This window comes from Pagrus major, chromosome 4 (genome assembly GCF_040436345.1).
Source record: "Pagrus major chromosome 4, Pma_NU_1.0".
In the NCBI taxonomy this organism is placed as follows: domain Eukaryota; kingdom Metazoa; phylum Chordata; class Actinopteri; order Spariformes; family Sparidae; genus Pagrus; species Pagrus major.
The window spans coordinates 15,499,255-15,526,758 of NC_133218.1; the positions used below are offsets into that span (position 1 = coordinate 15,499,255).

At 39.2% G+C, this 27,504-nt stretch overlaps 1 long non-coding RNA gene across 1 annotated transcript in view; it reads right to left on the reverse strand.

Moving 5' to 3' along the window:
- LOC140994469 (uncharacterized) overlaps positions 1–27,298 on the reverse strand; it is a 38,795-nt gene extending 11,497 nt beyond the window's left edge. The window contains exon 1 of the long non-coding RNA XR_012178738.1: positions 27,215–27,298. This is a non-coding gene — a long non-coding RNA (uncharacterized lncRNA). The remainder of the gene's footprint in view (positions 1–27,214) is intronic.
- Positions 27,299–27,504: the final 206 nt, after the last annotated feature.

Below are 27,504 nucleotides of genomic sequence, written 5' to 3' on the forward strand. Positions count from 1 at the left end.
TGGCCCGGTAATGAAGCAGTGTTCTTTGATGACTTAATTGAATGTGTAAAGTAGTGAAAGAATTGTGACCATCCGTGCTTTTTTATTTGTATCAGATACATGGCAAATTACATTGTCAGAATACCAGGATTGCCACAGTGTCGTGTCTGTTTTCATTAACATCATCGACGACAACTGACGATGTATGAGGGTCCTGAAGGGACGAAAAGGGAAATTTGTCCCATTTAATAGGGCAGAATTCAACCACTTCCCCTTGTAACTGTGTTGTGAGGGGCAAGGGGGCACGTGAAAACAGAGGGTAGAAGAGTTATAAATGACATTGAGCCTCACTCCGATCTTAATACAGAATATATTACAGTAGCTTTAATTTTTTTGGAATCAGGCCTAAGACATGATACATAAATGATAATACTCGCAGCTGGGTGACCAGATTTGGTAGTGGAATTTTTTATTCATTTATTTTTTTTGTCTATTATTGCAGAGCTTGGATAATAGTGGACCTATTTATGAAAAGTCATGGACCGGAGTAATTGAAATAGATCTGCCTGCATTAGCAATATCAAGAAGGTCACTGCTATGGCTTCAGTGTTAATTTAACAGTCAAGATGAAACTGCTCAGCCAAAGTATCCAATCAAATACTACGTACATCTATATATTTTAGACAAATTGACTGGTTAGAGGAAAGGACAACATTAATTTGGGGTCATACACTGACAGTCCTATTTTTGATGACGTAATGTTAATAGGAATATATTAAAGGCTCCGTGTGAATTACCTCACAGATGGTATATTAATATTCCCAGCATGTGGGAGCGTGAAACACATATTCTACAAATAATTCCATTTTAGATTCATCTCTTGCTTCAATTGCTTTCTTTCATTGGCGTTTGCAGGTGCAGACAGTGAGTGATTAGGAAGTAGTGAAGTAAAATCTGCCGGTGTGTTTGGCTTCTCTTCTTACACCTCGTTTAAAAATCCTGTGGGGACCCTCCAGCTCTCTGTCTCTGTTCTTTAAGCCCCCACATCCAGATGAATCATCACTTCATGGTGAGGATTATCTCTCTGAGTCACCCATGTTGCTAATATCACACCTTCATAGGGAACGTATACCTCTCACAAGGCATTGTAAGAAAGTGCACATTACACCATTCCTGAACAAAAGGAGTGACGTGAGGACAAAAGTCAAGTCAAGTTGAAGTATTTCACTTTGAGGAGATGTACATTTTTCTAAAAAGGTGTCAGTGGCAAAGATGTAATTTTTTCATGCAAGCAGAAATCTCCCAAGACTGCAGAATAAAAGATGGAATATGTACTGTGTTTGAAAGAAATAAAAAGTTTGGAGAATTTTTCAGCCATTGTGAGACTCTTAAAGGGGCAAATGGCAGCTCTTGTTGGGTATTGTTATTTCTGCTGACCATATAGCAGGCTGATACCTTACTGAAGTGCCTAGTATGAAGTCTTCTCTCCTTTGTTCAATTTGGAGGTGAGAGGGGAGCGTTCATGCCCTTCACCCTCAGTCCAGAATACAGAGTGGATTGTTGTGCGTCAGCAGGGGGACACAGGTAACTTTTTAGTGTCCAGAGACAGTCAGAAAGGAGAGCTGCAGCCTTCCCCTGGCCAGGCAGCTGCAACATTAAAGTGAATGATGACTTTAAGCAGTATATTTGATGCCATCTGTGCTGCATTCCTGAGCTTGGTGGTGAGATGCGCTTAGACAAAGCTGCCCTGACTGTCAATGCGAAGCTTTCCTGTGCTCCCGAGCTCGAGATGCAAGGCCTTCAAAGAAGATTTGAAGTGTGCTCAGAGAGATAAGGACACCTTAGACAGCAATAACAGATATTGACTATTTACACAGATATAATGTTGAGAGTTATATAGGCTAGTCTTCCTTCAGATTTAAAATTCAATCCTTTGTTGCCACATAAACAGTGTGTTGTACTGTGCTCCTATACATATAAATATGCCACGATAAGACATGATACTATAGAGTAGACTGCAGAATTCAGAAATAAACTCATGTTTTACTCTTAATGTGTGTGTTTTTCCTGTATTCATTCTTTTTTTTATCTTTTTCTTATATGAAGAACTTTGAGCTAACTTTTTTTGTATGAAAGTTACTATAAAATAAAGTTTATGATAATAGTAATTATTATTAATATTAATATTATTATTATTATTATTATTAAAGGCTGACCATGAACTAGGGCTAGGCGATATGGCCTTACAATAATATCACAAATATTCAGGCTATATTGTGATACATTATATATATATATATCTCCATATTTTGAAATCTCCTCAAAAGCACTTCACCAATGCCAGGACTGGCAAACATAATCAAGTATGATATTTTTGACCAAATACCTCTATTGGGACAATATTGTTAGGACTGTTGGTACTTCCACAAAATATTAACACAATGTGATACTTGATAAATAACAATAAGTAATGTGGATATAATGACTTAGTGGACAGTTTAACTTACTTAACAATAAGTTAAACTTAAACTTAAGTGGGTACAGTGTTGTACAAAGTACCCAAAAGTCATACTTGAGTGAAAGTAGGGATAGTGTTAAAATAGTCATCCATACCAGTATTCCTCTTGTCTCAAAGTATCTGATATTAAATAAATGTATAAATGTAATTTAGTAGCAAAAGTACCTGTAAAAGTAAATTATACATGCATATACAGTACATGGTATGGGTAAACCAGTAAATAAAGCTATCAAATAAATGTAGTTGAGTAAAAGTACAATACTTGCCTCCAAAATGTAGTGGAGTTATATAATATATAGAATCAGAAAATAGAAATACTTAAGAAAAGTACCTCAAAATTGTACTCAAGTACAGTACAATAAATGCAGTAAATATACTTAGTAGTTAGTTACTTAGTAAGTTATAGAACTAGTAGAACAGTCTGGTGTACTGTAATGCAACCTTTGAACCAGGAAAAGGTCAACATTTATGCCATATCACCACACAACAATATAGAAAATCTAAGACGATAGGTTGGTAATGATATAACATCGATAGGTTGCCCAACCCTACCCCAAAGTGTTTTATCATTAGAGGAAACTCTCATCATTAATACACTAAATAGCCAACATTATGTAGAAACCACATCATTGCACTCATTAATTGATTGTTGATCATAAAGTTCCAAAGCCATGGGCATTACTATGCTGCTATAACAGCATCCACTGTTCTCAAAAGGCTTTCCACAAGAATTTTAAGCCTGGCTGCAGGGATTTGCTCCCACTCAACCACAAGAGCATTAGAGAGGTCCAACACTGATGATGGGCGATAAGGCCTTGTTCGCAGTTCATACCAAAGATGTTGGATTGGGATGAGGTCAGGGCTCTGAGCAGGCGACCAGCGTTTTACCACACAATGACAACACATTTTCCTCATGGACCTGCCTTTGTGCAAGGGTGCACTGTCATGTTAGAATGGAAAAGGCCCTCCCCAAGCTTTTGTCACAAAGATGGAAGCTTGCTATTGTCTAAAATATTGTTGTCTGCCATATATAATGTATATTAAATGAACCCTGTGGAGTTTTCTTGTAATCAATACAGTTATGTTTACGTTGACTATTTCTCATCAAAGGCACAGTGTATATTCTGAGGACCTAACAAGCAAGTATTGTTTGCATTTCTTCCCACATGAAAGATTTGTAAAGCCAATTTGTTTGATATTCTCAAACATCAAACATCCATGTTTGCTTGCTAGCTGTCATTTTCTTCCCAGCCTGTAATCAATGAACAAATCAAAGGCTCCAGCCTAAGGATGCTGTAGGATGCTGTAGACTGAATGACAACACATGACGTATGAAGAGCTTAAAATCACCCACCGCCACTGTATTTTATGCAAGCCCACACACCAGTGGCACGACGACTTGGATTTAATGATGCTGGAACATTACAATGGTAAGATTGCGGGTCTGCTTTCTTGCGCTTAAGTAAAGCCATTCGGCGTAGTTGCTTTTACACAGATCTACGTATGCTTTATAACATCCTCAGGTGACAACACAATAGTCCCATGGAGGATTGGAAGAAATATCTCTCTTGCGATGTTCCAGCTTGGGGTGAGATATAAACCCGTTAATTTTGGAGTGACTGTGGAGCACCACGTACAGATACTGAAGTAAAAAATGTAGCATTTCCCTCACATTTCAGCCAGTGTACTGTGAATAACACCGGCTCCCTTTTTTCATGGAGTGAGCCTTCAAAGAAAAATTAACCCTGGCCTCTACTTTGCCACTCTGTGAAATAGACATAAGAATATCTTTTCCCTGTACATCTCCTGTTCAATTTTTCAATCTAGCTTCACAATGACATAAATTATGAGAGAGTGAACTGAAGGTGAACCGTGTGTTTCTTAACCTGTAAAATTAGACGGACAGGAAAGCGATGACTGAGGTCACGTTTGACCATGGTGCGAAATTAATTTTTTAGTCCAGCAGCCAAATGACTTGCGAATGTCCAAATCTTACCAGCCACTCAATAGATTACTTTTTTTTTGTTTTAATTTTTGGCTAGCGAGTGAAGCAAATCTACCAACCACTAGCATATTTTATCAGCACCATGGCTGGTGCTAATGTAGTGCCCTTCACTGGGACAATTTTGAATGCTTAGTTTACAATTCCTGTACTTTGGTGTTTTATATTTATCATGTGAATAAAATTGTATGAAGCATGTTTATGGTTTGAAAAAGATACAGGAAACTGCTTTGTATTTCCCTTTTGTAAATTGCAATCCAATTTATGCAGGTTCTTCAACTAGCTATTTTTGGGAGACTGACATTCCTGTATTTATTTTGTTTTCCTGCTTTATTCTAGCAGTCAGCATCGAGTGCCATACATCATTTGATTCAGGAAAACCTTAGGTTTCAGGGTTTTTGAAGCATGTGGCTAGGATTAGTGGTTCCAAATTTATTACGTTTTTTAAAATACCTATTTTTAGCTGTCAGCAGCTGTCTATGAGGGTTAACCTAGCTTAGAAGAAACACAACAGAGGCAGGGGGAAACTGCTAGCCTAGCCATTTCAAATGTGCCTTTCAGCAACTTCAACACTGTCATATTTACACTGTCTGACACACATAGTATGCTGCCAACGTATGTTGCACTTTATAGTCTCAAGAGGCAATACAGTTCATAACCATCACAATAAATACAACAGAAACTCTATAATCATCATCAACACGAACATTCCTGCATGAAGGAACAGCACTTGTGCTTGCATAATTAGCTGTACAGAAGAAATTAACTGTTGGAGTTGTTGGAGCAATATAGGCTACCTATTGCATGCTGTCTTTTTTTCATTCTTCTCTGTTACATTCAAGGGGCTCTACTGTGAAAGAACAAATTGCCTTAAATTGCCCCTTGCAGGTGTGCAGTGAGTCTGAAAAATCTACTAATGTTTGAACTGACAGCATGTTCATTAAATGATAATAAAATGATGTCTTTAGTAGCAATTTGTGTAATAATGTTTGGGTGCAAAACATTAAAGACAAAAAGTTTATACTCTAATCCACACCTGGTAGACAGGGAGCAATGTTTCTGTCATACACAGGTGACATTAACACCACCTGCTTACTATGCTCATGTAATGTGATCATTTTTGAGCAGCTGTAGCTATAAAGGCACTAATTATTGTTATATGGTGTGCTTGATGCCGAATTGCCTACAACCAAAGCCTCCTTAAATAACCTTCGTGTTGACAGTGTGTGGGAGTCAACTACATTCTGCGTTTTGTGAAAAAAATCATCTCAGTGTTATCTGAAATATCACCTGTACATTCATATTCATTTACTGTAAATTGTAACACCTCAGTAAGGATTTTCGCTGGGTGAAGGTTAATCATTGGTGCTTTCCACACAGGTCTGATTACTCCTGGCAAACCAAAAATACATCCCCGTGCCACGTGACTCTATTAAACAAAGCTACTTTATAAACCACCAAATGCTGGTGTTTCAAACACAAGATCAGGCTCTGTAACATAGATTTTTTTGCCTGTATCGAGTGCAAAAAAATCTATAATTCTAATTCATTAGCCATTTTTTTCCAATAATGGGAGGTTGTGATTAATTATAGATGGAAAGCATTTACTATTCTAACCTTGTAGGTCCATAACTAGTGTTTTGGCAAACATTCAGCCATCTAAGAGCGTGAAACATGATAAGTCAGCACCAACCCACCGTAGTTGCCAAACTGTCTAATTACATCATCAAGTGATGCACTGCTGCCCAAAAAGACTTTTCCCCATAACTTATCATTGTGAAAGAAGGGCTACAGCCATTAGGGTCAATACAATTTGGAAAGTCTTGAAGAGTCAAATGTTTAAATTATTTTATCCCCATTCAAGTTAGCCGGGTGCTAAACCAGAGGTTAGCCGGCTCGGTCAGCGGAAGTCTCTAGTGAGCACGCACTATGGGCTGCACAATGCGGAAGATCCAGGTATTTTCATAGCCGGGAAGTAAAGCTGTTTTGACTTGACTCTCCTGCCTTTGCATGTCTTTCTATTCCTTTCTTGGACTGGTACTAGTTCTGTTTCTCTGTGTCCACCTCATGTCACTCTCTCAGGCTGTCGATCCAGTTTCTGTCAGATTTAGTTTGTTCCTCTTGACCTGTCTGACTCAGTCTGTTCAAGAACATGCCAGTGGGATGGATTTCAAGCCATTGATGGTTTCAGTGAGACTGTCTGAGGGCTCTACTCAAACTGCTAGATTCTATTTTACTTTATGGGAAGAAATTATAGTTTTACTTAAAAATTAATGTTCTTCTTATAGTTTTTTCAACTTAACGGATGTCTCTTCCCCTCAATTTGTTCCACAAATTAGCATCTGTTCACATCCAATAGACCATATTGACTTTGTGTGCAGTTGTGTGCCTCTAAAACTAGCTGTGCATTCAGTCAGATCACACCTTCGACATTTAACTGCAACATTCAATTCCAACACATATTATGTTATGTATACCTTTAGCTCTATGGCGACTGAAAACAAAAATTTTATATTGTATCTCTGTTGACAAATCCAATAATGTAGCCAGGTTCAAAGAGACACATGAGGGGAATATGTTGCCTCTGGATGCCAAGAGTGCACAGTTGGCTTCAGGTATCTTTGGTAAGTGTGTTAGCATGCTTAAATTTGTTCATTTACACTAAACATAAATACATCTGAGGCTGATGGGAATGTCATTAGTTTTAGACCATGAATGTTTATCCAATTTCAATGTCAATCCAACGGTTGTGGAGGCATTTTACTCAAAACCAAAAGTTGATCATCAAAGTTATCAGGATTCATCGCAGTTGTTGCAATCCAGCAGTTGGCAATTTATATTTCTGCGAAAAATGGATACGTACAATTTGGTATATTATGCAGTGACAATGTTTATGATATGGATAGGCACAAAAAACACTTGGTTAGGGTTAGCAAAAGATTATGTTTTGGCTTAAAATAAGGGCCGAGGTCTCCTTAGAAATATCCTGTGGTGTCAAACTTATAAATATTGAAACAATGTCTAAAACTGTGGTTACTGGCTAGGCAGCCTTCTTGTCTGCAACTCCACAACTGCACCTTCCAGCTCTTGATGTTACACTCGTGTCAAAAACATGAACTGAGAGCAAGATAACACAAATTGTAGAAATGTCAAGGTACGTTGGCCTATGACACATACAAATGTGAACGTAACAGTGGTTTGCAAAAAAAAAGGTAACTGCCTGGCGACTGGGCTGATGTCACTCTGAACTATAATGTTGTATAAACCAATATTTCAATCCCTAGAGCAAAGCTGCTAGTATGGCTTACCTGCTATTATCACACTATCACACAGGAGGAAAACAACCTTAATGGTCATTTACACTGATGAAAAATAGCCTTGTTATTCATAGACGATGGCGGTTTGAATAATAATACTTGAGGAAGAGAATTAGAGGGTTCTTGAGAAGAAAAAAATGAGTTTGCTTTGAACAGTGGAGGAGTGATGGACCAACAGCTGGGCTCAGTAGATACTGTGATCACACAGAGACAACACTTCCTACTCCTGCATGTTAAATGAATGTGTAGGTTTGAGTGAATAACAACAATTGAAAGAACTCTTTGTGGCTCTGCAAGATCTCATGTTTCTGTGAAAACTCTTACATAGTGGAGTGCTGATGGTTGGACTCTTATCTCTGAAAATGCTGCCGTTTAATAAAACCTGCCTTTGTAGCGAGGCTACACAATTGAAAAAGAAAAACATTTTCTTAATATTGTGTTTTTTCTCAAAGTTGCAACTTTATTTTCATAACAAGTTTGAATTTCACAAAGTATTTACTTCAAATTTCATATATCTTTGAAGTATTTCCTCAGTACTTTGTTGGCATCATGATCAATATTCTTCATTGCTGCTCTTTTCCATTATGTGTTTATCCTGTTTGTGCATGAAAAAAAAGTGGCACATTACATTTTCGAATGGGAAGGATTTTTTTTTTTCATTTCAACATGACCTGCAGTTAAACTGAACCACCAATTCCAAGCTAACTGCAGCTGCCATTCCTCTGCCCCCCGCAAAGCAAGCTACAAACATTGACAAAACTACAAGAGGTAGTATTTCTTTAAGTTTCATCAGGGGGTGAGGAAGATTTGGGACTGAGAAAGGGGGCAAACTAGGGCCCCGAAAAATGCTTGGGCCAGCCACAGCTCATCTTTTGATATTGAAGAGGGCTGAGATGTATCTAAGATCTATCTTGTACCATCTTATGGCAAACAGTTCAAGGCCTCTGTGATAATTATGACAGCTGGCAGCTATGATTACTGTGACAGTTAACTTGAAGGTAGAACTTCTCCCTCTTGAGTTCTGCGAGTGGCTGAACTCTTCTTTCATCTGGATCTCAGACAGAAGGCGCGCGTCACCTTCATCTGTACAGACAGTCAGGTTTTGGCTGCGGGCCACGACTTAGTTTTTCCCTCCTTCACCAGTCCTGCGCTTTTTTTCTCAGTATAGTTGGGCAATTCATTAATGTACGTAGCTGCTCCATTCTTGAGATATGATTGTCAAGTGAAGTAAATATTAAATCTGCACTCATTGATTTGTGTTTTGATTTGTGTTTTGGCTACTTTACCTGGGATTTGTATTTATGGCAGTCGAGTTGTATATCAAAATCGCAATAAAATATAAATTCCTTCATAATGTCTCTTTGAAGTTACAGACCGTATTACCAAACCATAAACTCAAAATGCTTAAACACTCTGTAGAGCTGAGGGGACCTGTGCAGTCTGAATTCAACACATTGCATGTGGTGCATGTGGTCATTTCATCCATTGTTCAATATATTGATTATTGCAGCTTTAGGAAAGCAAATTATGAAATGTCTGAGAATTTGTATTCCAGTATCATATCATGAAGTTAATAACAAAGTTTTCGTTTCATATTTACAGTTTTCCAGTGCAGCTCATCTTGTTTGAAGAACATGTCAAATTGAACGTGTCTATCAGATCTACATATTTATATGTACTTCGTTCCATTGGGGCTATCAAACCTTGTCCAGCAGTCACAATGGCGCTTTTTAAATGAATTCATTTATGAATAGTCAAAATAATTTCATGACCAGGGAAACCTTGCCGCTTCAGCTTTTAATTAAAAATTACATTTTACTTGCCCCACTGAGGGCCTGGAAGATTAATTAATTGGCATGGAATTACAGTTATGCATGAGGAGTTATGTTTATCTTGATCGCCCCAGAGAGAATAAGGGTTCTGTTACATATTTGTCATGAATACCCCTCAGTGTCTCATCTATCATCTCTTCCATGTCTACCAATGATAAAACTTGCAACTTTACGTCTGTTTAGGTTAACAGCGTGCTTATGGTCTGCTTACGATTGGACATAAAAACCATTTGGTGAGGGTTAGGAAAACATCATTGTTTGACTTAAAATAACCAGGCATTGGGTCAAGGGGTCAGACTCAGTGTTAGGGGTTGTTTTGGTGACCACATAAGCAGCTGATGTCCCCAGGTCTCATTAAAAAAAATAAATAAATAAATAAAAAAAAATCACCTTGTTTTGTTGCCACGAAAACAGATGGAGATGGTCCACTTTCCTGTGAAAAATAGAACAGCTTTGGTTTTCACATAACTGGCTGATTGTCTCCCCAGTTGAACTGCAGTCACCTGCTTGGCAGCCTTGTGGCTTGTAACAACTCTTACCCTAACGCTTCAATACAAATCCTTCTGCAGTACACTATGCTTCATTCATGAAATGTATTGATTGTGCCCTCATCGGGGTGTTGCCTCTTTCTTATGTGGAACTTGTTCTGCTTATGAAAAATGTACTTTTGTTGAGAAAAACTTATATAATGGCTTGCGTGGTAAAATTATCATTATGTAAATTTCTCCAGCATCAATTCGATAAATTTTTACCATAGGGTGTGTTCATACTAAATGTTGAGCAAACTGTATAGAGGACATGAATATATAGCAGCTATTTCCAACATAGAGCAAACTTTCACGCCAGTGTCCAAACTGCAGGCTCACTGGAAGCTCAGCAGCTCTTGTTCTGAAGTGCTTCTGAATAAATTACTCTCACAAAAACAACTGGTACAGCATCCTCAGTGATGGATGTGCTGTACCAGATTGTGTTACACTTTACCAATCCACATTCCTGTCCTCATCTGGGGCTGCAAGCTCTGGGTAACAACTAAGAGAGTGAAATTGAAAACACAAGAGGCTGAAATGAGTTTCCTTGGCAGATTGTGTGGGCTCACCCATAGGGAGAGGATTATTAGCCAGGAGTAGACCTGCTGCTCATTCGCACTGAATGGACCTGATTGAGGTGGTTTGTGTATCTGATCATGCCTCCTGGACATTTCCCTGAGGTATTCCAGACACTGGTAAGAGACCCTGGGGCAGAACCAAAACACACTATTATTATGTTTAACTATCTGGCCTGGGAATGCCTCAGGATCCCCTCAGAGAATCTGGAGGTTGTGATTTAAATAAAGGAAATCTGGGCTACAGTACTTTGCTGAACCAGCTGCAACAGATTGATGGACTAATTGTAATTCAAAAGCAGGATTTCCTTGGCCTATCATTGGAGAAAGAGTGGGATGGAGATGAAAGATGGAGAAGCGATGGGCTACAGTGACATGAGAGCTTGCATTGATACTCTTTGTGTGACAAGACAAGAGGTGTGCAGTGTTTCCCATACATAGGCTCTACTTGGGCATCCCGCCTAGGTAGACAGAAACCGGCCCAGGAAGATAAAATCCGAATTCCACTTTTTGTCCAATCAACAATGTAATTTTACAGCGCACACAGACCATCCACCCTCCAGCCCCACCCAACTCGGCACACTTGCGTGCATCACGCAGCATGCATCAACAATTTACTTCAATGTTTCCTACACATTAATTCATTTGTGGCGGTCCGCAACAATATCAACACTGGCTGCCACATATTGATTTTCTATTTTTGGAGCTGCGCATCCCGTTCTCACTCACTCAAGACAGCACACCGGCAAATTGGTGAATAGCATGATGTTATATACTCCAATACAGAGGATGGCAGTGTTGTATTCAGTCCGTGGGGTAAAACCAATGAAGAAGAGAAGGAGGAGGAGTATTTAACGTGGTTGGCTTGACTGGAACTTCCTCTGCAAAGAAGACGACTGGCCTCATTATCGAGTTCAAGCCTCCAGGAAGAGCACCAGACCTTGAAGCCAGTTTTCATAGTGGTCAAACCGTGTAATTACATCATCACGTGATGCACTAGGGCCCAAAATTACTTTTTCCCCAGAAGCTAACATTATGAAAGACGTGTCTGTAAAACAGTGGATAACTGTTTTTGAGCCTCACAACCCCTGAGAAATGACTCATTTCACTGTCATAACTGGAGCCATTCAGTCCAATAAAATTTGGAAAGTCTAGAAGAGCTGCACAATTAAATTACTTTATCCCCCTTCAAGTTAGCTGGGCGCTAACCCGGAAGTTAGCCAGCCCGGTCAGCGGAAGTCTCAAGTGCGCCTATGTGGATGGATGTGCTGGACAAGATTTACTGCAGCGACCCGACTCTCCCATCAACAATACAAGATCTTGACGAAAAATTAATGCAACTCAAGATCTAGCAAGCTCTAGCCATAGAATCATGCCAGAAAAAATGTGCTTATCCACTCCGGTGTTATGTTTCTGTCACTGATGATCACAACTGGAGCGGATAAACACCAGTGGCATAGCACAGTCATTTGGCTGGTAGTGGAGCAGACAAATGCATAATATAGCCCGAATTGTTCACTTTGTGATAGAAGCATGACATTTGGTACATATACTCTTCAAACCCCGCTCTTTTAAAAAATCACATTAGCCACGCAAAATTCCAAGATGGCCACCCCAAAATCCAAGATGTCCGCCCGAAAATGTGGTTTTTCTATTATAGCTCAAAATGCCTTGATTTTAAGCCCCATAAATATATTAGACTTGAATATAAACTTACATATTGTGGACATTTTGGTACCTAGTACATCTTTGTATCCATTACGGTTCTTGAGATACAGCATATAGATAGTTGTATAGAATTGGGAGAGCGAGAAAATTGTAACACTGATTGTTGTTACGTGCATATGGTTTTATGAAAACATAATTTCCATTATCTATTATTTTCACTAGGGTTATATCATGAAATTCAAAAACCAAGATGGTGTCCAAGATGGCTGCCTTTGCCTTGAAGTAATCATGAATTCAGCAGAGATGAATGGTGTGTGTGTGTGGGTGGGTGAGTGGGGGTTGTTGGACGTTTTGAAGACATTTGTTTCGCGTAAAGGGTAACTACTCTCTGGCTACTTGCGGGGGAGGCCACGTGGAGGCTGTCTTCTTCTCCCCCTTTTTTTTTTTTTGGTTTTTGTTTTTTTTGGGGGCGGGGGTTCAACTATATACAAACCTATCTAACATTGGATAATAGATACTGCATATTTACTGTGAATTACACTTCACAGTTGCAACTGCACAGAGCTGTACACATGAGACCCAATTTGTAGCACTTGCACCTGACACAACAGCCAGATTTACAACCACATTTGGTGAGCTGCTCGCATGCCTTGGCTATTGGAGAGTTGGCTGTCCAGAAGACCTGCCATTCCTCACCAACCTTTTGCCATCCCCAGTCTGCAGGGTCCTCTGCTTCTGGCTGACACTGGATTGCCTGGGCCCACACACAACCAGCCTGATAGGCAGCACGCCTGGTGTGTTGGAGTAGAGCTGCTCTGGTTGGTGGGATAGACTCATAGGGCCTCTGCTTTCTGGCAAACAAGTCAAGCCTGGCCTCATCCACAGTGGCAGCTGTGCTGGATCTGTCATACATGAGAATGACAAACTTCTCAAGCACCTCTATGTCACAGTCCTCCACTGTGGGAGGGTAAGTACCCAGTTTGGAGAATACAGGCAAGGCTTCTGGACATATGCCCCATGTCTGCCAAGCCGTTTTCTTCCCTTTGTTGCGGAAGGCAGACACGGTGTCACATCCTGTAAAGGCATGAAAGAAGAGCATGCCTTTGACCTTCTCCTGGCCAACATGCTGAAAAATGTCATGCACACTAATCCAGCGCAGAGTCTGGCCTTGCCCAAATGCAAGCCACATATGCTGTAGGCCAGCCTCTTGGAGACCACCGAATACACTGAGTGCTAAGATCAGAACATCTGTGTCATTTGCCTTGATCATGATGGATTGGCTACCATGTTCAGTAGCATGTTTGGCGTGCACAAAGATGCGGCTGTCTGCTTCCTCGTGAGAGCATTTATCCAGTCCATCAAGACCAGTTGCATGAGTGCTGAGGACAGTAGGACCCTTTGTGACGATGATGGTATTTGGGGCAAGCATTTGTGTAACCTTGTCGGCAAGAAAGTGGTACAACTCTGTTTTGTTGTCATTGTGCCTCAGGAAGTTATGCCAGTTTGATGGCATGGTGTTCTTATTTGTTACCTTGCGTCTTCCCCCCTCGCCACGTTTTGACCTGGTCTCAGCTTTAAGGCTTGATGGGTTGTACACATCAAAGACCAGATGTGTCATTGCGAACTTGCTGGAGTACATGTAGATCACAGGTAGGAAGTCGAGAGCTGCATAGTCCTCAAAAGTCTTGGATCTTTTTGGTGGCAGGGCATGGACCAAAGCTGACCCATCTACAATGAGAACGTCTGCCTCAGGTTCCTTGTCAACTGGTGGGACATAATTCTCAAGGATAGAGGTCAGCTGAGACTTCTGGCAAGTATACAATTTTCCACCCTTGCTCAATGCCACAGGGAAGGACTGGTTCTCATGCTGAAAGAACTCCTGGAGGTCACACTCTCGGCTCTGACAAGAGATGAAAAGCTTTGAGAACAGCTGACAGTCCTCCTTGAGAAGTTTCTGCTTTGAGGAATCAGCAGAAGTAGAGTCCTGTCTGAAGAAATCAGATTTGTTCTTCTTGATTGGCTCATAGAAAAAGGACGGATTGTTTTCCAGGGCCTGTGAAAACTCCTGAAATTTTGCCTGACCTCTCTGCAAGTGAGACTGCAGAAGTTCTGCAGAGTCGGGGTGAGCAACATCTTTGGTGTCAAGTGAATACAGGTCTTTACTGTCTTTTTGACAAAGACAACATTTAGACCAATCAGTTTGTTTTCTTGTAAACATGGACTCTGCCATTTTGGGTTTGATTAAGGCCGAGGGGTTATCCTTTTACCACATTAATCAAATAACACATTCCTGTATGGGATACAACTAGGTTCCGTTTATTTTTGGGTAAACCTACACCTAGCCCGATCATTCATCCAGTGCCATTTAAGTCCCGTGTGATCTGTACACCATCCGGGTAACTGAAGCCCCGTTACCCTTGGTTCGGCTCTCCCGCGCTGGCACACCCTGTCAATTCAGGTGCGGCTACCTAACTATACCTACTAACTATCAACCGTGATTAACTAGCTAATGGAATTGGGGCTGTTAGACAGCATTTGGGACACTAAACTAAATTATACTACAACTATACTACAGTCTAATAAAGCATAAGTTGTGACCACAGGTCATATATATGTATATACTGTAGATTAGCTGACACTGAACCCCATGCTGAGTTACACAGCAGTGATATCACCAGTGTGCCCTGGTTGTGTGCTGATATTCACTCTATTAAATCTTCAAGCTTGTACTGCATTAAATGTCTAAATGGTCCCATTGGATGGATACACCAAAAACATGTGCACGCAAATATTTTAATAGTCACTAAGATTGGATTACTTCAAGGCAATGGCAGCCATCTTGGACACCATCTTGGTTTTTGAATTTCATGTTATAACCCTAATGAAAATAACATATATTACACACATAACAACAATCAGTGTTACAAATTTCTCACTCACCCAATTCTATACAAGTATCTATATGCTGTATCTCGAGAACCGTAATTGATACAAACATGTACGAGGTACCAAAATGTCCGCACTACCCAACTTTATATTCAACCCCAATATATTTATGGGGCTTAAAATCAAGGCATTTTGAGTTATAAAGGAAAAAACACATTTTTGGGCGGACATCTTGGATTTTGGGGCCGCCATCTTGGAATTTTGCGTGGCTAATGTGATTTTCTTAAAGAGTGGGGTTTGAAGAGTATATGTATCAAATTTCATGCTTCTATCACAAACTGAACAATTATCTCCTTGTCTGCTCAGCTATGGGGATTGAATGCCGATTGTACCCTTTACCACTAAAGAGAAAAGCCGGGTGTTAGTGAGTGTTAGTGAGTTCTTTATGGTAAGTGGCATTTCCTTTGTTTTTTTTCATTTTGGTGTTTTAGTCTGGACCGTGAATATTTAAAAGCAATCTGAAAATGCAGAGATCTTACACTGCTTTTACAACGGTTTCCATTTATCTATGTGGCCTTGGTTAGCTGTGTTAAGGAGAAAAAAAATGCAAATGATCTGAACTTACACAGGACCTCTGTTTTAAAGCACTTGACAGGATCTTGTACCATCTCACCTCATCCATTACAAGTGAGCGTAAAATGTTGGCTGTGCCCATGGCTTGCCCTAAAGTTACAGCAGACTTGGCAGATGAATTTCAGACCATCCGAGGCCACAGAGGTGCCAGAGGCATCTTCTACTCTCAGATTCATTTTAGCAGAAAATGGTGACAAGCGTCAGTGCTGTGACCTTCTGTGACCAACAAGGTAAAATACCTGCATATTATTGGTAAGGGACTTATGTAGAAATTTGACATTACCACAATCTGAGACACCGTAGATCAAGATTTCCTCTGAGAGTCTGCAAACTCCCAGAAATGCTTTATTAAAAGGAGTGATTTATCTAATCTGGAGAGAAAGGCGATGATGTGTGAAACCATGAGAGATGATTAAACCTCTCTAGTGTCAGGGAGATGGTCCCTGTCACATTCTGCTCCTCGTCAGAATTTAAGACCCTGCTGCCTTGACATGTCGTCCTCTAAACTCAGTACTGTTCACCGATTTTCTTTTATTACTCCCTTTGTTCTTTAATCCCCAGTTGATGTGGCGGAAACACAGATCCATGAAATTAATTGCTGTAACGATTCACCTCGCAGTGGGTGAAAATGCCAGTTGAGGTAACTTTTCACAGAACTTTATAATATCCAATGGTGCTGATTAGTCAGTATTTTTACTTACAGGTGAGACAAATTATGCATACAGTTATTGAACAATTTAAAATAAAATTTGTCAAAAAGAATTTAAACCAGGAAGGCGGTAAACAAAGATGCATGTCCTGCAGCTGATCAAACACACTGAAAATACTTCCTATAAAGCTGACGTGCCCAAACTTTTTCCCTTGGAGGTCCAAAGCTGAAACTAAATGGTGGCAAACACCTTTATTAAAACACCTTTCATGTGCTAAAATCATCCTGAATGGCCCAATGCACAAGAACCTAAAATCTATAGGTCCCAAACTGACCTCATTTCCATTGGAACTATAAGTTTTATAGAAAGAGGTTAATAGTAACATCTGTGGCCCACCCAGCACAAACCTGGTTCCATTCATCTTTTCATATTGGTGTAAAGGCAGAAATCTCCGAGAAAGACATCTCAAAACCTGCATGTGCATGATAGATACCAGATGAAGTACGATTTTTTTCATGTAATTTGTAAACTGATTGACAAAAGTCATATTTTTGCTATTTTGAAAAGGAAAGAGGTCATTACATTTGGATGGCTTAAAATAAATATAGTTGGTGTACTCTCATTTCTCTCACGTAGCTGCCCTGCGTACATAAGTCACTGTCCTCAAAAACACAGATAAACAAACACAAACAATGCTTATCAGAACACAGCCATTGGAAGGGTTCCAGTTCCCAAGTCTTCATCTAAATTATACATATACAGTAATACAGTATGGTGCTATAGGAATATACATTATATATATATATATATATATATATATATATATATATATATATATATATATATATACATATATACATATACATATACATATATATATATATATACATATATACATATACATATATATATACATATATATATATATATACATATATATATATATATACATATATATATATACATATACATATATATATATATACATATATATATATACATATATATATATACATATATATACATATACATACATATATATATATATATATATATATATATATATAGTACTGTAGGAAACCCTTGCTGTCATATAGTAAATGCATGTAAATTCAAATTATGAGTAAATTTGTTTTGGTGTGTGTGCCCATGTGTGTGTGCGCATGTTTATGTCTGCATAATGAGGGAGGACTGCTGATCGCAGCATGAAGAAAGCAGGTTCTCTGTGTATAAATAATACAGCCCAGTGAGATTTTCATTTTCTCCCTGATTGACTCTGAATTGGAAAAGCATCCTCTGGACACTGATGGCAGCAAGTGACATCACACTGAAAGGCACAGTGAGAAGATATATCACATGGATCCATCTAGCAGTCCATTTTCTAAACTGCTTATACTGTTCAGGGTTGTTGAGGGCTGGAGTCTTTCCCAGCATGTACAGGGCAAAGAGGCCAGATACTCCCTGGAGGGTTCGACATGTCTGTCACCGGAGTTAACACAAGTAAACAGACACATTTACTGGTACACTTTCACCTGTGGGTGACACAGGGAACTTGCAGTTTAATTCAAATCTAGGAATGGTTTACTTAAATATTTGGTAATATGAATGCTACTCAACACTGTACCTTGAATGTGGTGTTGTGAAATTTGTTCCAGTTGAACTGCGGTACGTTTTGTCTGCATCGTTCATGGCATTCTTGCATTACTGAATCGAAGGCAACATGCACACCACTTGCTTTATCTCTTTTTGTGGTGCAAGGAATCACATCTCCTAAAAGATCAAATTTCAGCAAAATAGACAATTCTTGTGTACACCTTTCACCTCTGCATTGATATATTTATTAAAAAAGGTTGATGCTTCAGTCTCAAAAGAGCTTTTTCAAGAGATGTCCTGTCAAAAGTCTTGTGACCGAAACATCTACATTTTTTAATACATTTATCAGTGTGCAGGAATTTCATTTTTATTGCTAGATCCTTCCACTGTTGGCAAGAAAACTGGAGAGATAAAATGCCTCCATGATGTATGAGCAGACAGCACAAATTGATACCATGATTTGTTTTACTCCGAGGTAGGCAAAAGAGAAAGAAAACTTGATATTCTTTCTTGCAACTTGGTCGTGGAAAGAGGTGGTTGAGCTTTCTTCATTTATAGTACAGGTGTTCACAGGTCCACTTGGTTTCAGATTCAACTACTGTTGGAGGTAAGGGCAATTCAATCTATTGCAGGTTGGCAGTACCATCTCCAAAGCACACACAATGTCCAGGGAGATGATCAACCTTGCAAAGTCTCAGTGCATCCATCTATGGTGAGTTGCTTTGTCTGCCACCTTTTATATGATTGGTTGCCTGCAAAGGATCAACAGTGGCGACATCAGGGCCATTCTAAATCTGAAAACTTCAGATTTTCTACTTAAGGCCTGAGCGACTGCTGCACAAAAAAGTTGTAGCACTCTGGAAAAAAAAGACGCAACAGTGCTTTTTCTCTTGGCGGCTGCATGCTGCTGTGCTCTCTTCTCATTTGGAAGAATTGAAAAAGGCAACTGGCGCTCAGAAACGAACACTGTAAACTTAAGCCCTGCAACTTCAAGAGGAGAAATGGACTTGAGTTTGCACTCATCAAGTGTGTTCACTTGCCTGTTTATAGTGTCACTGTGAGAAAAACTAGTAAATGAAACACTGTGATCTCTTCAACAGCACTAGTATCCATCAGCCAAGCCCCCGGATCAATCAGCTCATGCCTGCAGCCAATAAGTGACCGATTAAGATGGCCTACATGAACACTCTCAACTCGCCCAATCAATTTCAGCTCTTGGAAGGTAATTTGTGGCCTTTTCTTTAATTGCTGGACATGTTGCTTTTCTTCAGTTAAGTACATAACATACTGTCTGTTTGGTTTAGTGGTTTAGAATTGTGGAAAGCACATACAGTGCATTAAGATGCAAATATTGATATAGACTTTTGGCACAGCTCATTTTAGACTGGGTTAGCTTGGTGGACAGACAGAAATATTCTTTCTTAACGGGTAGTAGGCAAGTTGGCAATGAATTCCTAATTTTCTAAAATCGTTTCAAAGCTAATTTGAAATTATGTTATCAGCATCATCTGCTACTACTAATATAATTCTGAAAACATTTTTGAAATGTTTCATGTGCAAGATATTCGAAAGGATATGAGATGTCCCACATTTAGAAAATCACTGTTCTAATTTTGATTTTTATAGTAACACTTTGGTATAATTATTGCTGAAACTGAAATACTGTTATCTGCCTCAGACTGTATCACTGTGAATCCTATTAGAGAACATGCATTTGTACTTGACAGGGATATTCAAGACTGTGCTTTTGATTGGTGGGAAATGAGGTCAATCCAAAGGTGCCCAAGCCCTTTGCCCTCACAGGAAAATGCCCTGCATACCATTCACTTTATTTCCCCATGCATTAGAGCCACGGGCTGTTTAGTGGCAGAGGTTTCCGTGTGTTATTAAAAGCTGTGCAGCCTCTCTTTGTCAGAATATCCTGGGCTATGGAGAGCATAGGAGTAGTGAGACCAGCAGGAAAACAGCCTCTAGTCTCAACGAACAACAAGTTACATTTATTGACTGTGCTTTTTTGGCTGGAAAACTTAACATTTTGAACTAATGTAATTCAACAACAGCAGCTGTATCACTGTACACCACCACATGCTGACATTTTTGGCTGTACTTCTATTCTACAGTATTTGCCGTTTGACATTGTGTTAGAACTCTGAGGCCACCCACTACTCACTCACACAAAGTTCAGGGCTTACATAAGACCAGCACTTTTTAAATTTAACATCTACCCTAACAAAAGATAAAGGCCTACATATACACCAGTTTTCTATTTTCTTTCTTAAATGTATTCCTAACATAAATAAAAAAAACTCTACATCATACTTACTAAACATGTGCACGCAAATGATTTGTTTTCATTCTCAGTGCTGTGTACAAATCATCTAACAAAAAACAGAGCAAATAACTAATATAAGAATAATGATAATAAACTGGATGGTTTTCATGAAAAATAAGAAAAAAATATGAAGTGAAAATATACTGTATAATGAAGCTGTAGATACCAGTGCAGTTGGGTGATTGTATTTAAAATTTAGTTATAATGGATTTAAGGTCAGTTTTATTTCTTACAATGTGCAATACATATTTCCTTTTAGCTAACTTAATCAATGAAGTAACTTATATCTCCAGACAAGCTCTGCCATGATACATTTTCCTACGCTCAAAATTGTAATCTGCTCACTTTAGACAAAGTAAGTTTCTACCCGATTTCCTGCATGCTATTCCAGCCTGACTTTCTCAAAATGCTTACCATTTTTGCTTTAGTGGTTTGATATTTCATTTGAGATACAACGCTGTGTGCCACCCAATTCTAGTTACATATATCAGCTGCAGCAAATGGCCTCCCATAAATATACAACAGCTTGCACACCAAGCTTGCCCATATTTTTAACTGGAGAATTGGCAGTCTCATTGTTTTTAGTCTCTTGTAACATATGCACCTCTCACTTTCTGGTTGGTAATGATCTTGAACTTTTCAGCAAAACTGCGTCATTAAACAGTGAGATATTTATCAAGAGGAGAGCGCCTCTAAAGCAGTTTTTAAAACGTTTGCCAACTCGTGTTTGTCTGATAGAGTTATTGGGATCCGGGCACCTCAGATGTCCAGCAAACAGTGTTGAGGGAACGAGTAGGTCAGAGATTAAGAGGATGGAGGGCCGAAGAAAACAGTGCGAGAGGTTAAGAGATCATTAATGCGAGCGTGTGTCCTGGATTAGAAAGCATTGATCTCAGATGAAGATGTTGGCTTTGGCTGTCTCTATTACTCTTGCTGCTGAAGGGGCTTGAACAATTCACCTTCAATTTCCTATTAGACGCTCTGCAGACTAATCATCCTTCCCTCTGCTTTTATATCTTTTCCTCTTTCAGTTGAAGTCAACCATTACATCCATTTTGTGTCTGGCTGTTTCTCTTTCTCTGTTTCTTGTGTCTTTCTCTTAGCAGCACAGCAGGGCAGTTTGTTATTCCAGTTAGTTGTCTTTCATCTCTGTCTGTCATGCATGCAAAATATGTATTCTTGTCTTTGCAAGGGCAGGCCACATTGTATCAATGTACAGAAGCTGCAGTTGACCTGGGCGAGCTGTATCTTGTGCCTCTCACACAGCAATATGCTGGGGTTTATGTTAGGTTGAAGGTGAATGTTAAAGATGCACATCATTTGTTCTGAGTATTTCTTTGTTGTTGTTAAACATACAATATGTAACTTCTGCCACTAGGGGGCTCTCTATCAAAACAAAACAACAACATCTGCTAAATGTTGTGTGGAAGGGCGGGCAGAGCGAGGGAAGAGCCGCTGTTCAGCTGCTCAGAGCCGGATAGAGAGTCGGTTGCAAAATAAACACCTGTAGTCACGTTCTGCTTCCTCACTCCTGTTTATCAACCTGACTGTAGCAGCGATCTGCAGAAGTTTTGGGAATTTGTGTAATGTAATGATAACTACAGGTGTACTAGCTGGAGCCTACATATTATATATTAATAGATCCAAGTCACCCTACTCATAAGACTCTTGTCATAATCTTTCTGCACTGACACAGGGATCAGTTTGATTACCTGTGCAACTGTTAATAGGCGAGGGTTGATTCAGTCAGTCCATTCACGGAAAACCCTCCAATTAAAATGAATAGTCCTAGAATACTCTGTATGCAACTTGTGGAAAGGGATTTATACGTGTACAGCATTGTTCATTAAGAGCTGGTATATAACCATGTAAACATGGTAAGCTTTCAACTACTAAACCAAATCCATTTCTGACAGTGAGGCTGGGTATTGCAGCCTAAGTGCTGTTTGAGTACGAACTAAAATCTGTCTGTAAAGTAAAAGATCCAACAACGGGATAAATGTTTAGTCATTTTTTTTGGCTTGTTTATTGTTCTTTTATCGGGTTCGGGTTTATAACAGCAACAACATCAATTATTAAATTATGTAAAAACATGTTCTATTACATATTGTGAGAAAGAAAGAAAGAAAGAAAGAAAGACACAGAAAGCTGTCACCTTTCTGTCCTAAATATTCCTGTGGGCTTGTAGCAGCGCAATGGGAAAAGAGAACAAAAAACAGGCAAAAAACTAAATAAAAAAACAAAACTTTCACTACCACCCACAAATAAACACCCACATATGCATCTTCACACAAACAACCAGTGGCAACATCTTAAAATACAAGCAAACTGCATGTCCACAAAGATCCAATGACCCACACTTGCCATTTAAATACAGTCAGACCTTCCTTCCTCAGAGCAGATAGTGTTCTAAGCTGGTAAACTCTAAGAAGTGGGATAGTACCTCCCTTCAAGGAAAGTACATGCTCTTTGCCCAAAGTCGTGCAGACTCCCTCTAACTCTGTCAGACAGAAAGATTCACACTTGTTGTTGTGTAATTATGCAAAGCTCTGCACTCAAGCAGAAAGCTGTGACACCGTCCAGGCCTGCGCTGCCCTCTCTCCACCGCAATCCTCCCTCCTGGTGATGACCAAAATGTCAGCATTGTATCAGGAGGAGAGTCATATCGCGTAGCCTGCACACATTGTTGCACACAGTCAGACTCCCCCCTCCCATTATGAATATGGATATTTTCCACATATTCCCCTCAAATGGGGCCGATTTGTTTCTGCTCTCACCCCCAGGCGGGTTTAGCGATGACTTGTCGGTGTACAGGCCGAGCTCAGTTTATCACAATATTGTTTCTTTGCTGCTTCATTTCCCGCTCTCTCTGTACTTGTTTTTTACCATCTGCAGTTATGACGGTCACCAATCACAGAGTTGAAAGTAAGAACTTCTACTCATCGTCTTCCTGTCGTACATCATTAGTGATTTACATCATCATTTACTTTTTGCTTGCATTGTCTGGGCAGTGCCAAAATATGTCAAATATAGTGATCGTGCGAATAAATATGATTCAAATTCTGCATCCTATCTTTTTCTTTAAACATGTTCTGGCTTTTCAGACTTTTCGAACTGATACAGCAGCTTTCCTGGTTGTTTAAACACCCCCATGATATGATATTAGATTGATTTTTGCTTTCTGCAAATCAGAGAGGATTCCAAGTTGCTATTCATTAGACAAACTGGCTCAAGTAGATGTGTGTGGTGGATATGATGTGGTTTGGGATTTCAATGTTCTAGAAACTTTTCTTTTATAAGACAGCAGGCGGTGATTAAAGAAATCCATTTGAAACATTTTTAAAATGGGCTTCAGCCTCACATCAGGGGGGCCCATGCTTTTCAACTTACAGTAACATCAAATGATATGTTCTGAGCTGTATCTCTATGGAGGCAGATTTTCTACAGTACATCTGAAAACACAGTAGACAAATCAGTAAGTGGTGTAACAAAATGTTTATCTAATCATCGGTAATTTAGTGCTGAAACACTTTGTTGATGAGTAAATCAAGAGACAATTAATCAACAGCAATTTTGATAATTAGTTAATCAATTTATAAACATGAAATTCCAAACCATTGCAGATGCACCTTCTCAGATTTAAGAGTTGAATTTTCTGGGTATTCAAACAGTAGTATTGTAATATCAGCCTCTAAGAAATGCAGTGTCTGCTTTAATAGGAGCCCTTTTCCAATGACCTGCATGCATTATTTTTTATTATTTTAAAACAAAAAGTAGAGTAGACACATTGTACAAATGTGGGTGGTTACTGTTGGCTCAGTATAAATAGATCTTATATCAAGTCCAGAAGAGTTTCTGGGCAACAATCAGGTCTTTTTTTTTTATCTTGTGTGGCTTTTATCTTGATTTAATGTGAGAAAAAGGATCCTAATTGGTATTGATTTTTGTATCTTCCTGCCTTACCACCTCCCACCCTCTGCTTTATAATGTCTTTCTCCTCTCTAATCATTACTTGGATTTTTTAAATGTCATTTATTTAGTTAGATGATACAACGAATTACATAACAGGCACCAAAGTAATGAGTTGAAAGTATGTGCTTGTGTTTTCAGAGCAGGCTGAATATGATCGATGGTGCTTTCACTGACACAGGAAGCTGTTTGTGTTGAGGCTGACTAGAAAGGCCTGGCTGTCAAAGATAATGTCTGGTGACCACAAGTGCCGTTGTAAATATTTAAGTTAAACTGCACATGAACGATGATGGGAACTTTCAGTGACACCTAAGAGCTAAGACGGGACTTTTAGGTAATAGTATCATTGAATCAAATCTGTTTTTCATTTTCAGTGTTGAATGTCATTTTTAGATTTCAACTTTTATTCTTTTTTTCATGCAAAATTTAACTGTTATGATAATGTGCATGAAGAATTAGCCTTTCATAGGCCTTAAAACTTAAGTAAAACTTATGTCTTTGCATGCTTACACTTACACATATTTGTCACTTTGTCACTTCTTGCACAGCCATATATACTCTACTGTTTCATTCAATATGTCTTTCTGTTTAATAACAGCTATCTATTATAAAACAAGTTGTTTTTAGTTATTGACATGATAGCATAAGTATTATTTGTGATATTCCTATTAGCTGACAGTATTGCTGGTCCTGTTTCACTACTTTTATACTAACAGTGGCTGATCGACCAAAACCCATCTTCTCTTTTACAAATATCTTGGTATTTCTCAGTGCAGATCTGTAAAAATCAACAAGATGAGCCAATATAATAGTACTGTTTTTCATTAATGAATAAAGTTCTATACAAAGATGCTGTGTGAAGTTTGCCGTTTGCAGCCATTTAAAAATGTGTAGCTCTTACCAATGAACTGATGCTGCATCTACACTGCCAGAAATAAACACGAACACTAGGAATTGGCAGCAACGTAATTTCAAGTATTTGTTTCCCAGGCCATTATCATATCATCATATCATCTACTTGTGCATCGGCCCTGTTGCAAACAAGCCACCCACTCAAAAGCAGAAGGTTCAAAAGGTATCATTGTTTGTTCAGTTTTTGTTGTTGAGCTTTGTTACAGGTGGCCAATCAGCTCACTGTTGTTCGTTTGTGCTTCCCATATATTAATTTCAGACCGGGCATATCATGTGGATAACTTCTCCTGAGCAAATGTAAAAGACAAGACATAGACTGACGCCTCTTCTTCACTCTGCACTTAAAAGATGAGGAAGACAGTCATTTTTTGGTAGACAGGTCTCATTCTGTCTCATATATATAATCCGTGGCTGCTATGGCACCCCACAAAGCATCATCCCTTCAAAATGGAGCATCAATCTTCTGTCCACACTTCTCTGTCCAGTGCTGTTAAGGATTGCAGGGTATTAAGAATTGAGCCCACAGAAGGGGCCCTGATATTAACTGAATGAGAGCAGAGGGCAGAGATGGAAATGTTTTAAATCCTAACCACATGCCAACAGAGAAGAAAAACTAAAGAGGAAGCAGCCCCAGGCCATGGGGTGACATGTAGCAGTGCTATAAGGAGGGAAAGATTGTGTGGCTCTGTCCACATGTAGAGAAAAGGGAGATAAATTCTTATTTGGAGACATAGGCACACACAGGGAGCAGTGTTCAATGTGAAGGAACTATTACACAGCAGACACATGTATGGATGTTTCCACAAGTTGTAAGCAGATACACTTCTGAGTCAGGCAAAGTCAGACAAAGCAGCTGCACTACTGCTTTAGCTGTGTCAGCAGAGGCAAGTGGCTAGCACAGGTGTAATTCCTACAACCCAAGAACGGGGTAATCTAGATATCTTGATTTAGGAAGTCAACAATCCTGGGTCTAATATTCTAGTTGTCAGTATCTAGCGTTCTCTCAAATACACTGGATTCAGGATCTTAAAAAGGGGATTTAGTTACAGGTTTAGTTAATTCACTGGATTCACTAGGTCGATTAGGAGAATTTGGCTGAAGCAAACTCTAGTAAGAGCAGTAAGACAAAACATGCATACATTGATTTTAAAAAAAAAAGAGTACACTGTGCGCAGAGATGCGCTTCTTTGCTTCTTGTTTGAAATCAGACCACCTTTTTTTAACTCCTCCGAAGTCCGTGGCTCTGCACTTGTGCCGATCACCGCTTCTGTCACTTTCTGCCATTTCACTTGCTTCATTTTGCTGCTAAAGCCAAAACTCTTTTTCATCTGTCAGTTTGATCAATCATTACTTCAAGTTCACGGTCCATAAAATTACGCTTCTTGTTCTTCAACTGTTTCTTTGCTTCTAACATTTCTCCTCAACACTAAACTAAATTCTGGCCCTTTGTAGGCGTGTTTAGAGCCATTTATAGTAAATTGTGGGGATGGTCGTACAGCTCGTGCTCTTGCGTAAAATTTCAGGATGATTGAGGTGAAGAAAAGACGCGTGGGAACAGACATTCAGGGTTTTTATAAATCTGATAAAAAGACTGTATGTATGATTCCTGTTTTGTGTGTACACAGATTTCTACACCTGAATATACAGAGTTTCATACATTTGGCCCCAATTGTTTTACTATAATGGAAAACGTTCCTTTAATCTTGGTAATTGCACTTGAAGTTGCTTCACAACATCAGTTTTTATTTCCTTCTCAGAACATTAAAAGTGCAAATTAAATATCATCCTCCTGAGTTAATTGCCATGTGACATGCTTCCTACCTCTCCCCTTGGAATGGCACATTGTCCACACATCGGTGTCCACGAACAGTGAAGAAGATTTTGACATCAGCTGAATCGGCAGCCTGCACACAAGTTTACAGAACAGTTATTCACAATCTACATTTTTACAGTGCATACATATCAACTCATAAAAAAATGCAAATGCACACATAACTTCGTGAGCTTTAACGGCGCTACAGCAGCGGCTATGAATGTAGCGCTTAGCTTAGCTTAGCTTAGCTTGTAGCTTCTAGCCCTAATTAAGCCGACAGCTCTTAAATATCAACCAC